This window comes from Lutra lutra, chromosome 8, assembly GCF_902655055.1.
Source record: "Lutra lutra chromosome 8, mLutLut1.2, whole genome shotgun sequence".
NCBI classification, from domain to species: Eukaryota; Metazoa; Chordata; class Mammalia; order Carnivora; family Mustelidae; genus Lutra; species Lutra lutra.
The window spans coordinates 3,606,553-3,614,898 of NC_062285.1; the positions used below are offsets into that span (position 1 = coordinate 3,606,553).

An 8,346-nucleotide genomic window follows, 5' to 3' on the forward strand; every position below is an offset into this window, starting at 1 on the left:
TTTGTCTGCTAAAATATTTACAACTATTGGTTAAACTTAAACCATTAAGTGGGGGGAAATAATAATAGTTTTAATTTTAGTCTTGGGAAAGAACAATGAATGATCCCACTTTCCTTGACTAGTTATGGGCCAGTTGGGTTTTAGGGCTAGAATTCCATTTCCTCCAGCTTTCTTAATGTCAGTTTTCTTTTTCTTTTTTTTTTTTTTTTCTGTAAGTGAACGTTAGGCACCAAAGTGTGCTGACATTTTTATTTGGAGAGTGGGTTTTGAAGCTTTTTAAGGTAGAGAGACCCTCTCCGTGTAGGTTGTGGCCAATGGGGCTTCTCCTAATGGAGTGAAGGGCCTGGGAATGAGCGTGGGAGGAAGCTCTCTGATGGGTCAGGGTCCTGGGGTGTGAGTCCCTAACACGCAGAATCACGGTCAGCCACGGGAGAATGATAGCAAACAAGGCCAGGGACCATTTTGGCATTTTGGTCTGATTTATGTAAAAGTGGAGGTCTTTTTAGGGTTTCAAGGAAATTCTTGCCTTGAAAACCAGAAGCAGCTAAATCAATCCTTAAGAATCGCCGCAGAGGTCAGAAGCTGTCCTTGCTGCTCCCAGGGTTGTTTTTCTTCTCTTTCAGCTTCCGAGGTGGAGGAAAGCACAAGGCTGGCACAAACGTCCTGTCAAGGTGTGCGGGGACAGGCAACTGTGAGACAAAGGGAGGTGGCAGATGGGAGCTGTGGTGTCCCTTTTCCCCGACACTTGGAGCTGTAAGAGGCTGATGGCCAAGGGCAGGAGGCCCAGAAACCCACTGTTCTGCCCAAGCCTCAGGCTGATCTCCCTTCCAGGACTGAGAATCTCTCTAGTGCGAGTGAAAATGAACCCCACGTTTCCGTCAAACTGCTCTGTGGTGGCAGAGGTCTAATGGCTTGCTGGAGAACCTGGAGCCAGTCTTTGGGATTTGGCCATGACACAAAGCCAAAAGAGCAACTAATTCATACTGTGCTAAACATAAAACTGACTTTTCATTTTTCTTTCTCTTTTGACCGGGAGGAAGAGAAGCTGTGTCCTATATACTCTGGGTGTTCATTCTGTCCTTTTTTTCCAGAATCAGAATTTTCTTTAAGTTTTCATTAAAATTTGGTGTTTCTTAGTGGATTTCTTGAGATTTTAGGAAGGTGGGTTGGTCAGGACAGTTAAAATTTACTGAAAATATAAAAATGTATAGAATTTAGTTCATGGCAACCAATAAGAATGCCCTAATATATACATAGCCAGAGAACATGAGCATATCATTCAAAAGTAAGGAAATAGAATTAATTAGCAAGTATGCAGTAAGCTGGTCAAGTTGTTGTCTTAGGGCTCTCCAGAGAAACAGAACCAAAAGGATGCGCATGTGTATGTGTATGTGAATGTGTAGATAGAGAGAGAGAGATGGATGGATGGATGGACAGATGGATGGATGGGTGGGTGGATGGATGGATGGATGGATGGGTGGGTGGATAGATGGATGGATGGGTGGATGGATGGATGGATGGGTGGGTGGGTGGGTGGGTGGATGGATAGACAGGTGGATGGATGGATGGATGGATGGATGGGTAGATTATAAGGAACCAGTGTGATGATGTAGACTTATAAGTCCCAAGATCTGCACAATGAGTCTGCAGTCTGGATACTCAGGGGAGCTGAAGGTGTGGTTCTAGTCCAATGACCATCAGGCTCACAACCCAAAGAAGAGTTCACATTTCAGTTCCTGTCTAAAGACAGGCAAAATTACTGTCCCAGTTCAGAGGCTGTCAGGCAGGAGGAATTTCCTTTTATATGGAGAATAACCAGCTTTTTGTTCTGTTCAGGCCTTCAACTGATCCAGTGAGACCCACCCACATGAGGAAGGGCAGTCTGCTTGATCAAGTCTATCCGTTAAAGTACTATTCGGGGCGCCTGGGTGGCTCAGTGGGTTAAAGCCTCTGCTTTCAGCTCAGGTCATGATCCCAGGGTCCTGGGATCAAGCCCCACATCGGGCTCTCTGCTCAGCGGGGAGCCTGCTTCCTCCTCTCTCTCTGCCTGCCTCTCTGCCTACTTGTGATCTCTGTCTGTCAAATAAATAAAATCTTTAAAAAAAAAATAAAGTACTATTCATCCAAAAATCACCCTTGCACAAATACCTGCAATAATTTTTGGCCAAGTATCTGGGCACCGTGTGGCCGTGTGGATCTGACACATAAGACTACCCATTAATGTTACTCAAAAGACTCATATTTAAAGAAATGGTAATTTATAACCTTCAAATTTTATAATTAAAAAATGAGAGCTCAGGTCATTGCTGATGTGGCTATAAATAATAACAAGCCTTGTTTATTTGAGAAAATTATTTACCTGAAGAAGTGAATTGACAAGGAACTTAAATGTTCATAGCCTTTGATTCAGTATTCCTATTTTTGGGAATTTTTCTAAGACCATAATCTCAATGCACATGGCCAGATCTTTCTCATGGTGTGCTCATAATAGTAACAAAAGTAAAAGAAAAGATATAATTTTTCAACAATATAAAAGTGAATAATTATAACATGACATGTCTAGCTAACAAATGAGCAAAAATTCATTAAAATGTTTGTCAAGTTTCTAAAATGTGAAATGTGCTCATGTTAGGTTAACAAAGCACAGTATTGTAATTGCTGTATAAAATATGTATAAAAAAGACTAAAAAGAAATATCTCAAAAATGTTGAAGAAGTTATTTGGTAATAGTAAATTCATAGAGGGCCCCTATTTTATCTCTCATATGTTTTTATTAAAAACAAAAAACTTAATCTGATAATTCAGTTCAGTTCAACTTCCTGTTTCTTCTTTTCCTATTTAAATAATATAAGTATCATAAAACATGTTCTAAGTTTAGAGGATGCTACATAGATAAGATAACAAAACCCCTTTACAGGATTTATTTTAACTGGAACAAACTATTACTCCCTACTTGTTCCATTTGGCAAATGATTTTGGCCCATTTTCTGTAAATGAGGTACTAAACACCAAAGACTAAGTAATTCTGTATAGCTTTGCTTTATATTGTTAACCCATGTACTGGACCTTTACACGTAAATGTAGGTCATTTTTACTGTGATATTGATCCATTGTTCTAGTGTTCCCACCTTCACCCCACAAAACTACAAAAATCTGTCCATGGAAGCAAGTGAGGTGTGAAAAGATTAAAACAAAAAATACAAACAATGATATTATCAGTATTACCCATGTAATTCACTTTGAGCCTAAGAGTAACACATGAGCCACTCACCTATACTAAATTCTGTCGGATGCTATGATCTTAAGCAACTCTACGTATATTCTTCTCTGGCTTCTTTTAGACACAATTCCTTTTTTCATTTCTTTTCTTTTCTTTCTTTCTTTCTTTCTTTCTTTCTTTCTTTCTTTCTTTCTTTCTTTCTTTTTTCCAAGTAATATAATTGTGATTCAATTTCAAGTTTAGTATCTAATTTCATGTGTTCATTCCATTATTCTCAGCACATTTCCTTATTAATAAAGTTGTAGTCACTTCCCTATTCTAAGTTTCACATGACACACATTTCCACAGAGAATGTCAAACACCTCAGAATATGCTTCCCGATTTGAACATCCCATAATACTGAAATACATATATATATTTGTATGCATACTCTAAGAATCCTCATGGAATCACAATCCCCGATTTCAAACTACACCATGAAGCTATAATGATCAAAACATTATGGTAGTAGCATGAAAACAGATTCACAGATGAGTGGAACCAGATAGAGAGCCCAAAAATAAACCCCTAATTATATGGGCAATTAATCCATGACAATGGGGGAATGAATATCCAAAGGGAAAAAGACAGTCTCCTCAACAATGATGTTGGGAAAATTGGACAACAACATGCAAAAAAATAAAGCTGGACCCCTTTCTTATACCATACACAGAAACAAACTTACACTAGATTAAAGATTTAAATGTAAGACCTGAAACAGTAAAAACCCTGAAAGAAAATATAGACGGGAAACTCTTAGACATAGGCCTTAGCTATATTTTTCTGGATCTGTCTTCAGAGCCAAGGGAAACAAAAGCAAAAATAAACTTTGGGGACATCATCAAACTAAAAAGCTTTTGCACAGCAAAGGAAACCATCAACAAAATGAAAAGACTACCTACTGTGTGGGAGAAGATACTTGTATATGACATAGATGATAAGAGGTTAACATATAATGAACTCGTACAACTCAACACCAAGGAAAACCAAACATATGATTAAAAATGGGTGGAGGACCTGAACAGGTATTTTTCGAAGGACATAGAGATGGCCAACAGACACATGAAAAGATATCCAACATCACGGATCATCAGGGAAGTGCAAAGCAAAACTGCAATGAGATGTCACCTCCCCCTGTCAGAACGGCTAAAATCAACAACACAAGAAACAACAGGTGTTGGCAAGGGTGTGGAAAAAGGGGAACCTCATGCACTGTCAGTGGGAATGCACACTGGGGCAGCCACTGTAGAGAACAGCATGGCGGTTCCTCAAAAAGTAAAAATAGAACTACCCTATGATCCAGTAATTCCACTACTGGGTATTTAACCTCCCAAAACATAAATAATAATTCAAAAAGATATATGTTCATTGCAGCATTTTTTACAATAGCCAAGATACGGAAGCAACCTGAGTGTCCATCAGTAGACGAATGGATAAAGAAGATCTGGTCAGGGCTTCTGGCTGGCTCAATCAGTGGCATGTGTAATTTTTGCTCTCAGGATTTGAGTTTGAGCCCCATGTTGGGTGTAGAGATCACTTAAAAATAAGACCTTTTTTAAAAAAAGGAAGATACAGTGTACATACACAATGCAATATTATTCAGCCATAAGAAAGAATGAGATCTTGTCATTTGCAGCAGCACGGATAGAACTAGAGGGTCTCATGCTAAGTGAAATAAATCAGGCAGAGAAAGAAAAACACCATGCGATTTCACTTATAGATGGAATCTAAAAGACAAAACAAATGAACAAACAAAACCACAAACAGAAACAGACTCAACTACAGAGAGCAGCTAGTTGCCTAAGGAAGGAAGGGTCAGGGTAGGTGAAACAGGGAAGGGCATTAAGAGGCACAGAGTTCCTGTTATAAAATACATAAGTCATGGATGAAAAGTGGAGCCGAAGAGATGCAGTCAGTCATATTGTAGCAACATCGTACGGCGACAGGTAGTGTTCATACTTACTGTGGTGAACATTCTGTAATGTGTAGAATTGTCGAATCCATATATTGGACACCTGAAACTAATATCGTATGTCAAGTCCACTTCAACAAATAAAAAACAAAGAAAAGCAAAGAAAAGAAAAGGAAAGAAAAACAAGAAGAAAGCAAGAATCCTCATGGGTCTGTTGTGATAGCTGGTACGAAAGAAAGCAGTGTGTGTGTTCAGTGGATACGGGGTTTCAGCCTGGGACGATGAGAGTTCTGGAGACGGATGGCAATCGCTGCGGAGAATAAGGACATACAGAACGTCAATGAATCCCACACTTAAATATGGTTAAAATGGTAAATATTACACTATGTTTATTGTACCATGACAAAAATGTAAAAAGAATGAAATATTGTGTTTGGCATTCAGAAGGGACACAGTTTCATATAAGCATATATATTTCTATAAATCTATCTTTTTTAACTGAAGGACACACATTCTTCCACTGCACTTTGAATGCTCATCAGTGCTTTATGACCAGCTCGAGTGGATAGGCCTTGAAACTGTGCATGGAAGCCGTACTTGCCTCTTGCTAAGGATACCTGAGATATAGTTCCTTCTCAAACAGAGACTGCACCGTGACAGAGATCTCTGTGATCCATCCTGTCAGGGAGCATGAGTGGAAGCCATGGACGTCTGGGGTGTCGATTGGCTATCACTTGCTGGCAGCTCATGAGGTACCCCAAGGGCTCCTGCAAACCCTGAATTCTGCATAATCTATCATGCCCACTGCACTTTTATAAACCCAATGCTTTCAAGCATTTAACAACTGAATGAAAGCTGAGCTCTCTAAGTACACCCCAGCTTTCTCCCCTTTGGTTTTGGATGTCTCTGGCATATTCCACGGACCTCTGAGGTCTGTGCCTGGGCTCAGAGTGCTGCCATGCAGTAACAGGAGGGTCTGGATTCTAGAACACCCATTTTCAGCTGTGGGAAACAGTGGTAGCAAAGAAGAAAGTCTCTCTGGGCAGGTCTCACGCCACACTATCTTCATGTGTATGCCTTGAAACAGTGCTGAGACAGGAGACAAGGGCAGAACAATGACTATGCCTCCTAAAATTGGATTTGTGTGGACAGATCTCTGTTGCTATGGCAACAAAACACGCGGCATCCTTGCAACTCATCAAAAAATGTATTTCATTCATAGAGTATTTGCGTTTTAAGGCTGTTAGTAGAGATTAAATGAGTTTGAGCACATGAAACACTCAGCACAGGGCCCAGCACACACACACAAAATACATAATAAATGCTACCATTATTAATGTGAAAATCCCTTTAATTCACCAAGGATTTATTGAATGCTTCTGCATGCTTCAGGGTATTTTAGACAATGTCAGAATGAAAGACCCAGCTGTAAAATATAGACTCTGATGGAACTTGCTGTCTGTGGTTAGATACCAGATTTATAGCATGAAAAGTAGGACAGCAGGATAAGACAGAAAAACATGAGGAAGAAAATTGCCTTAAAGTGTCAGCCGTGTTAATGACATAGTAGTATTTGCTGAGGACTTAGCTCCATTTCCAGCACTGGGTGAAAGGGGTTGGGGGAAGGGCATGATCTCCTTCAGTCTGGGTGACAGTCCTTCATGCAGAGAGGGAAACTGAGGGCTGTAGAGTCCTCTGGCTCATCACCAGGTCAGAGGCTAAGCAGGGGTTTACTCCAGGGGTCTGTCACAGGACCCTGGTCACTCCTGCTGGGGGAGTGGCAGGCAGAGACCATTCCCTTCCAGGCTCAAGTTCTTTGATTAAAGAGGCTGTGATGTGATTTATACTAAGAAATACATATTTGGGCTTCTCCCCTGTTTCTGGCGCAGATTCTAACACCCTTGGGATTTCTTGAGTGAATAAGGTGTTGGAGATGTCTTGTGTTATGTTAATGAGGTGGCTTTTGGAAGACACTGGAGAGTGTGGGCTGGTTTCCTGGAAAAGGGACGCTGGGACTGGAGGGTCTGAATGTTCAGACCCAGCACCCACACCAACCTCCAGGAGGAAAGAGGGCCCGGAGGGGGAACCAACTGCCAATGGCTGACAACTTAATCCACCATGCCTGTGTAATGGAACCTTCATAAAACCCCAAAAGAATGGGGTTCAGAGAGCTTCCAGTGAACACCTGGAGACTTGGGGACAGTGGGTTGGTGGGGGAGGACATGGAAGCTCCATGTCCTTCCCCCATACCTTGTCCTATGCATCTCTTCCATCTGGTCATTCTTGAGTTACATTCTTTATAATGAACTGGTGATCCAGGGGCACTTGGTGGTCTAGTGGGTTAGGTGGCCAACTCTTGATTTTGGCTCAGGTCATGATCTCAGGGTCCTGGCATTGAGCCCCACATTGGGCTTCCTGCTCAGTAGAGAGCCTACCTGGGGATTCTCTTTCTCCCTCTCCTTCTACCCCTCCCTCTGTTCTCTCTCTCTCTCTCTCTAAAATAAATACATAAAATCTTAAAAGAAATAAAATTGTGATGAAGGAGGTAAACCAGTTCTCAGAGATCTATGAGCCACTCTGGCAAATTAATGAAGCCTAAAGAGGGGATTGCTGCAACCTCCGATCTATAGCCATCCATCAGAAGCCTGGTCACAGCTTGGACTTGTAGTTGGCATATGATAGGTGGGGGCAGTCTTGTGGGACTGAGCCCTTACCCTGTGGGATCTGATCTACCCTCTCCAGGTAGACAGTGTCAGAATTGAACTGAATTGTAGGAAACCCAGGTGGCGGTGGAGAATTGCTTGGTGCTGTGGGGGGAACCTACACATACACCCCCACATTGGAATTGGTATCAGTATGGTGAGAAGGTTTCAACATGTCCATTTAGGATATAGCAAATGCATAAACAGCTCATCTGCCTATGAATGCCCAGTAGGGCTTCCTGCGACAACGCCAGCACCCTTTGGGTTGGTTGAGTTGAGATGCTCTGGTGTTGAGGTCACCTAAGCCCATGGAAATGGATCATGATTGGCCTCCCTGTATTCCACATTAAGAATGTTAGCTCTATTTTAGTGTGTAATTGATGCTATTCTCCTGTTACTGAAATTAATTTGAACCAGATGACCAGACTTCGAATATTCTCGGTGTTTGCCTCTTTGGGTCTTTACTCAATATA

At 41.3% G+C, this 8,346-nt stretch overlaps 1 long non-coding RNA gene across 1 annotated transcript; it reads left to right on the top strand.

The window, feature by feature from the left end:
• Positions 1-361: 361 nt before the first annotated feature.
• On the top strand, positions 362-2,246 carry LOC125106142 (uncharacterized). The gene is made up of 3 exons (XR_007129244.1): positions 362-671; positions 1,837-1,908; positions 2,114-2,246. It is a non-coding gene; the product is annotated as an uncharacterized LOC125106142 (long non-coding RNA).
• Positions 2,247-8,346: the final 6,100 nt, after the last annotated feature.